The 8,115-nt window shown below is 36.8% G+C and overlaps 1 long non-coding RNA gene across 1 annotated transcript; it reads right to left on the bottom strand.

Annotated features, from left to right (window-relative positions):
- Positions 1–2,268: 2,268 nt before the first annotated feature.
- LOC144339454 (uncharacterized) lies at positions 2,269–7,267 on the bottom strand. Its single transcript, XR_013414478.1, has 2 exons — positions 7,191–7,267; positions 2,269–5,821 (listed from the first exon to the last, which is right to left on the bottom strand). It is a non-coding gene; the product is annotated as an uncharacterized LOC144339454 (long non-coding RNA).
- Between the last annotated feature and the right edge of the window lie 848 nt (positions 7,268–8,115).

The raw sequence follows: 8,115 nt of genomic DNA, 5'->3' as shown, positions 1-8,115 counted from the left end.
TCCATAGCTGTGTAATAATGAATTTTGTTATATTTATTAAAATACATCAGTAGATCTGGAGTTTAAGAATATTTTAGTCAACAAATATTCACTGTGTGCCTCCTTTATAGGAGGTTTTTCTGTGATCGATTCTGTAAACAGAAAATGTAAGATAACCTCGCATTTCAACATTTTCACTCTATTTTGAAATGAGAAATAAGACAAACATTCACATGGAAGAATATGTAAGGTAATGTATGTAATAATACATGTAAAGTAATGTATGCCAAATGGCAGAATACTTGCTACAGACAATCAGTGTGTGCTATAGAAGTCCATGGTGCAGTGAGATTGCGAATGGTAGAGTCAATGGTGGTGTGGAAGGGATCAGGAAAGTGTCACAGGGAGGGTGACCATGAATGCTAGTTTGAATGGAAGAGTTTCAATGTATAGCCATACTCCTGGTGTAATAATGTGACCTGCTTTCACTCTCAAAAGTGCTTTGACCTATGGGATAATCCTTTGCGCATTCTACCACAGGAACTAATGAGCAAGTGTGGCCTTGAAATAAAGGTAGAATTCAAACAAGCAGAAGTGGATGTTTCTGGAAAACTAAGACAGGAAAAACGGTGTGTGCAAAGGGACAAAAGACCATGAAGCCTAGAGATCAATAAGGTGGATGACAGCAGCTTTTGTGCGACGAGGCCTTGTCTGTATTGTGAACTACAAACAAAACATGCATTGGAGACTTAGCCTTCCAGATTCAGCTTTCTCCTGAGAAAACAATAGGGTTTTTCTTCAGAGTGTGCTTTACAGACCATTACTATAGCCTGAATTTATGACAGAAAGAAGAATCATTTGGGAATATGCAGTGATTCCACTCAATGTTAAGTCTCTCCTCCTGCCAAAGGTAACCAGATTTAACCAAAAGCAACGACAACAAAGATAGATCATTCCTAAATTTGAACTCCTATAATTGATGAATAATTTTCTAGTATAAGAATGTCCCAGATATTGCATGAGGCATAATGCAAAAGCACTTTTGTAGTGTCAGTGTACTCCAATTACATTTCACGGGACATACACTAAAATGCTGCTGCTTGTCTGGAATTCAAATCTGCCTGGCTATTCCATATTTTTTCTGGCAACGTATTTCTGCCTCATCAGCCTTCAGGCGTTTCACTTAGTTACTTTTAGGGTTGACAAATCTCTCCAAGCCTTGACTCTAAACACCAGCTTCTTTAGCTTTCAAAGGTAATTGCTGGTTTGAATTTAGGTGTTAAGAGGGACCTGTATAGTTATTTATTGATGTTTTTCTGAATTATTTTTTAGTTCCAAGTTCATTTATTATATGCTATGGATTAAAACTCAAATCTTAATTTCTAATTTGGATTGTCCTCTAAAGTAACTAAAAATAAAGGTATGACATAATCACATGAGTTCAACTGATGCTCATTTTTTGTCACTGGGCACTTCAAAAGTTGAGGCAAAATCTTCCACCAAATAAATCATGTAATGTTTCCCGAGCTCCTGAATTTCCTCAGTTCCCTGTCACAACGGTCCTGTGAGGTATTCCACAGAATGTAAGTGGACAAACAGGCTCAAGGAGCTTGGGAATGCACTTCAAAGTCCCCTAACTACTAATGGTGTTAACTTTTGTACCTAGAACCCATGATGGCAAATTTAGTCAATTTATTTACACTATAATAGAACTGTCTCCCAAACAGCAATACACATTCCTTATCATCACTTTCCAAAGATTCTCAAAACCTCCTGATATGCAAGTGGAAATGAGTTGTCGCTTTCTGATTAACTATGTGAATATTCTTCTCATGTCTTTTCTCATTTGGTTAATAAATAATGAAAATGACAGTGACAATATTTTCACTTGTTGCAAGCACTGTGCTAAGCATATTAACATGTCGCATTTTACTCGATGTTATTAAATGTCATTGAATGATTGTGTTCAATACTCAGGAATTCCTTAAGCCATTGGAAGTATGAAAAATGACAGCAGTTTACAATCTTCTGACACACGGATATAACCTTTTGACAGGTACTACAGGAGATAAACTTTTACATCTTCATGTTCTCTATTTTTTTATTTATTTATTATTATTATACTTTAAGTTGTAGGGTACATGTGCATAACGTGCAGGTTTGTTACATATGTATACTTGTGCCATGTTGGTGTGCTGCACCCATCAACTCATGTTCTCTATTTGATGGACAGATGGTGCTAGATCAAGAAACAGACTTTGAAGCCTGAAAAAGAACAGTTCTCAACAACAGGAAAAATGGCATTTATTCTCCATGAACACAAAGAAAATCAGTATCAAAAAAATATTAAAATACTGAAGTATCAAGAATTTATGTTGGTGATTACAGATATTTGTAAGAAATTATTTTAATGTTGGAGTTAATAGAAAGGAATCCTATAAATTCAATGAACAAATAGCCAAGAGCAGCTGATTCCAGAAATTGCTAAAAACTCACAATGATTCCAGAAATTGCTAAAAACTCACAACTTTGTTTTCAAAGTTTTCAAAGCTCTGATCCAACATCAGTTACTCTAGCCCTGAAAGTCTGTGACAACATCACAGGCACCTTTCTTGGCTTTTTTCCCTTCCTGCTGCCTGCCTATCTGTGGGGAGTGAGGGTATTTTCTCACCATTCCAAGCAATTCTTTGGTTTCCCTGTATCCTTTGTGACCCACCACCCGATCCAAAAGACCCATTTCAAAGCTCCTCTTGGTTCCAGTCTTTAATCTGAATAGCTGGCCTTAATCAAATGCAACGGATTGTACAGGCAGTATGATGACCAATAAATTACCTCACTTGTCAGGCAGGGCTCACTTCACATATATGTAGCAACATAACAACGAAAATACAGGGGAGTAGCCTCCTTACTTTTAGGCCAACATAGTAATGCATTAGCCACACAACTGTCAGAGTATGTAAGCCAATTATATGCACATATAGTAACCGGAAAATAGTGTTCTTTCACTAGAGAATAAAAATAAGAAAGAAGTCTGTTAAGATATTTTCTAGTATAGGTAGTGAAATCTGAGATTACTTACAAATGACATAAAAGGTAATGGCCTTTTTTCGATATATATTGTGAATCCTTAATAGGATGGCCCAAATAAATACAGGGAAAAGCATGGAACAAATAGAGAAAGCCAAACATAAATGATTCATCACTGAATTATTTTTGTTTGGAATTTCAAATTTTAAAATTTATGAAATAAAACAACTTTATAGAAAGTGAAATTTTAAATGAGAAATTTCTAAGCTGGAGCACATTGTTAGACATTATAGCAAAATTTGATTGGGAAGTGTAAAGACCCAAACAAAACTGATCATACAGAAGTAGAGGATTGCCAGAATGGAAAATACGTCTACGGTCTAACATTTGCAAGTGATGCCATTCAGTTTCTCTTTGCCTGCCAGTCTCTCTTTGTATGAAATAGTTGCAATACTGGGATCTTCTGTCCACTTCCAATAACTTGCTGCTCTTACTTCCAAGTTCCATATCCCTGATAGGGATACACTCAAAGATACGCTATCCATTGGGAATAGTGTTCAAAGAGATGCTATCTTTCAGGAGTGTTGTTAAGAGGATTTCTGCACTGGTTTTGAACTGGATTAGACATCTTTTAAGTTTAAGTTTCAGTGGCTTATAACTGTATGATGATTTTCTTCTTAATAATAGGTATTTTTGTCAAAGCACATTAAGACTGTGGCTATACAATACAGATTAGAAAATGAAGTGTTCTCGCTGCATAATAGCATTATCAAACTTTTTATGAATAATTAATTATGATCTTGATTTCAATTGTCCATGAAACATAAATTCTGTATTTCCAAAAGGGAGCATTTAGCCTCTATTTTGAACACCAACATTGTCAGGCCATTCCATGAGTATGTTAATTTCATTTCAGGACATATCTTCTTCATGAAACTCTTCTAGACACTAATCAGCTCCAGACTCAATGGTTTTTTGATCTATATCAGGCATGACAGCAGATGTGAATCTTGGTTTATAAACTCAAGCTTTTAATTTATATTTATCATATTCTTTGTATGTATTTAAAATAAAGGCTAGCATAAAATTCCATCTTAGGCATTACTAAAATTTTCTCCCCAAGTACAAAACTTCTTGAGCCTCATATAGCAAAAATCACTGGCACCATCTTACCTCCTTCAGTGAGGACGCAGCTTTCTACGTTGTTATCAGTACAAGACTCTTTATCCCTGCTGAACTCTTCGGATAATTCTGCTGCTTCTATGCTTAAGGTGTGAACTTTTGTTACAATGTTTGCAATCCCTACGTCTAGAGTTCTGCCTCCAATGACGCCACCTGCAGCTGTCTGAGGACTTACCATCTCGCCTGGAGACTGTCACCAGTTGAACATGAATCTCTGCTACATGTGGGTAAAGGCTGACCATCAGCTTGTTTTTAGTTTACCAGAAGTCTCTCTTCCTGCTGTCTACATGGTATTTTTCTCTGTTTGTTGCTGTTGGTGGTGGTGGTGGTGGTGTTATTCCATCTCAGGCCTTTTCTGCCTAGTTACTTGCTTAAAGAAGAAAAAATAGAGATAGACCAAATGTAAACTAATAACTCAAGAAATAATTCTTCACTGATGCCATTAGGCCATTTACCTCTAATGAACACTTGTTATTTCCCTGAGAAGAATGTACTGTATCATTTGATCTAATCATCTTTTACCTCATGTTTCTCACTGCTATCTATGTAACTAATATGGGAAATATCTGTGCCAGGGTTTATATGATAATAAATCAATCTTCGGTATTCAGCCTGTGAGGGTTGTGGGGAGGAAAATGTCTTAGTGGTTCCCGTTACACAGCATCTAGCACTTATGTCTGGTCTTCTCTAAAACTGTTAAACCAACAATATTTCCTTAATTTGATGAATAATTTCTGTGATGACAATCTGCTCTACTAAGCAGGATAAGCAGAAAATAAAATGTTGGTCACTAACATTTTGTGTTTCTCATGTAGGACATAGCATTTCACCAGCAATCTTTACTTGCATTCATTTTGAATCATCTTTATTTTGTATGAAGCCCTACGCATAATGTAACAAAAAAATGTATCATTTATAACTTAAATTCAAAGTTCTGATCTTGAAGGAAAAGATAAATATTAGTGGTAAGAATAAATCTATATCCAGGAGTCTACTCAAAATTATCTAAACAATAAAATGACTGTAAAATGTTTTTCAAAAAATAATCATATGTTTTTGAAGTGCACTGGTATAAAAAAACTGAAGAACAATTTGAGATAATGCACAACAATCCACTGGGTTTGTGAGTGACCAGGCTGTGATGTTTTGGAGTCTGAATCTACTGATAACAACAGGGCATTTTTATCTTAATGAAGGATAGTAATGATGGCATGATATTCTCACTGATGACATGAATTTTGATAATTATTGATAATTTATGTATTTTGTCCATATATAATATTTATAGAGTTGAATTTATCTTGTACAAATTTATTGGAGAGAGAGAGAGATATATATATTTTGTGATGGAGTCCTGCTCTGTGGACCAAGCTGGAGTGCAGTGGTATGATCTCAGCTCATTGCAACCTCTGTCTCCCAGGTTCAAGCGATTCTTCTGCTTCAGCATCTCAGGTAGCTGGGACTACAGGCATGTGCCACCACACCCTGCTAATTTTTGTATTTTTAGTAGAGACGTGGTTTCACCATGTTGGCCAGGCTGGTCTTGAACTCCTGACCTCAGGTGATCCACCCACCTTGGCCTTGCAAAGTGCTGGGAGTACAGGTGTGGGCCACCATGCCTGTTCCCCATTTCCTAATACATAACATGGAAAGAAAAAAAGGAGAAAGCATAGAGGAGATGATCTGGCTGAATCTGATCTGCTGTTTCAATCATTTAATCTTTTGGAGTTAAGTTGTTTACATTTCATCATTAATCCAAACAATATCATAGTCATGCAAAATAAATGATCGGCTACTATATAAACATCCATTGTATCTTATGTTGAGAAATATGTATTATACAGTGTACAGTATATAACAGAAATGTATCCCAAATATACACAGTATATAAAATATTCTGGTTTGCAGATATATTTCTAAAATAAATGAGTATGAACAAGATACCGCCGAGGTACCATTGATGGAATATTCACATTGTTATTTTCTACCTAGTTTGAATACTGTACATGCACTGACTTTGCAGTCCTTTTCATCTCACATCCATTAGGAAGACATTCAGGGGAAGAGGGTGAGAATAAAAACCAGATAATATTATTGGGTGTGAAAGTATCAGAAGGGACTGAAAAGATTGATAGGTTAGGTATGTTCAAACAGAAGAGTGAATACAGACACTGTAGTGGATTGTAGAATCAGGATTCGCTGTGAGGCCACCATTTACTTTTAGAAATTATCCGACTCTAAAGCTGAAAAGAACATCCAAGGTAATTTTGTCCATCCTTTTCTCTAGGTAATTTATTCAAAGCCCATAGTAACTCATGATAGAATTAGGCCCACAACTATTATTATACAAATTCTAAGGTTCTGTTTGAATTACAGGAGGGCCTTAATAATATATACCACTGCAATGAAGTATCTTGTGCATAATGGACACTTATGTGCATTAAATGTATGCATTTAGTAATTAATTTTCTGGGAACTGTTCATAAAATGGAAGAAAAAAATTGTCATCATTTACTGAAAATGGTAGCATTTTATAGACACGATTTCAGATTAGTGAATGCCAAATTAAAATTTCTTTTCATTCTTCTCTCTCCCAGTATTCATGGTCTCAGAACTTCATCTTTTCTACAAACTTAAGTAAGTACTTTTTTATTCTTGTCTCTTTTTTTTTTCCATTTACTCAATTAGGAAAACAAGAGATAATTCAGATTCTTAAGGCGAACATTGTTTCACTTTCCTTTGTTCAAAACCACTTATACTGACACCTTTCAGAGTCTATTTCTCTTATTTAAGACTCCCCTGTGCTAGTCCTTTGTCTTTTATGAGGACATTTCCTGAGATTTACTCTGTACCGTGAAACAAAGCCTAAGCAGCTGTGTGTGTGCTCCAGCATCCAGCAATACCACACAGCCAGTGCTGCTGGTTTTCTTTTCCCTGCCAGGCTCTTGTTTATTTGTTGGTTTGTATTGGAATGGTCTGACGGGAACTAACGGGAGTCTTACCTGCAAGGCCTGAGTCCTCAATGTTCTCAGCATGAGCATAAGAAGCCGGGCTCTGCACGTCGCAAGGCCAGCAGGCTGCACAAGTCACCCCAGTTCCCATGGTGCAGCTCTGCGAATTTTAAATATTCCTGTCGGGTTGCATTTTCCACAACACTACCACGATACGTAGAATAGATTTGGACATGTCTGAGGTGAGGGAAATGAAAGCGATGACGAGGAATTAGGTTCACTAGCTGCCTGGAAGAACCACCCTCAGAGAGATCAGAAATCTAAACACACACACGCACACGCACATACCACACCACACCACACACTCAATTAATAAGCCAGTCAGTCGTCCATGAAGATCCTTGTAAAGAAAATGAGGATTATTTTGTCAAAATAATCATCATGTTTTCTGAGGGCTGTCCTGCTAAAAATGTAGCTTCTCCAGAGAAACAGCTACATGCTCTCCCTAAATAGCTCCATTTGGCTTGCATCACTGTTTGTCCTTATCTCCACTGAATAAGAACTTTCTGATATATTTCTAAAGGAAACCAATTTTTGGACTCAGTTGCAATGCACATTTCACAATCTCTTCCAGATGTGATTCTATAGAACTCTCTCTCACACTTACAAAACGGGCAAAGGGAATTTGGAGATGTCACATAGCAAATCACTTTTTCTGGCCCTTCTAGGATTGAAGAGGAGGGTGGTCCATATGACATTGAATATAGGTGAGTCACATGCTGGGCTCTGAAAAGAAAAGCATTCTCTTGAGCTGTGAATAGGAGCTCTGTATTCCCCTTTGAGGCTAACTGATACCCTGTGATGAAAAACACTGTATAAACCCAATAAGCTTTTGTTCACAGCACCAGCCGGTGTTGTTAAAGCCTTCTGTCCCAGCTCTGACAATGTTCCAGAAACCTGACCTGCCACAATAGGA

Source organism: Macaca mulatta, chromosome 2 (genome assembly GCF_049350105.2).
Source record: "Macaca mulatta isolate MMU2019108-1 chromosome 2, T2T-MMU8v2.0, whole genome shotgun sequence".
Taxonomy (NCBI): Eukaryota; Metazoa; Chordata; class Mammalia; order Primates; family Cercopithecidae; genus Macaca; species Macaca mulatta.
This window is presented reverse-complemented; position numbering and strand designations above follow the sequence as displayed.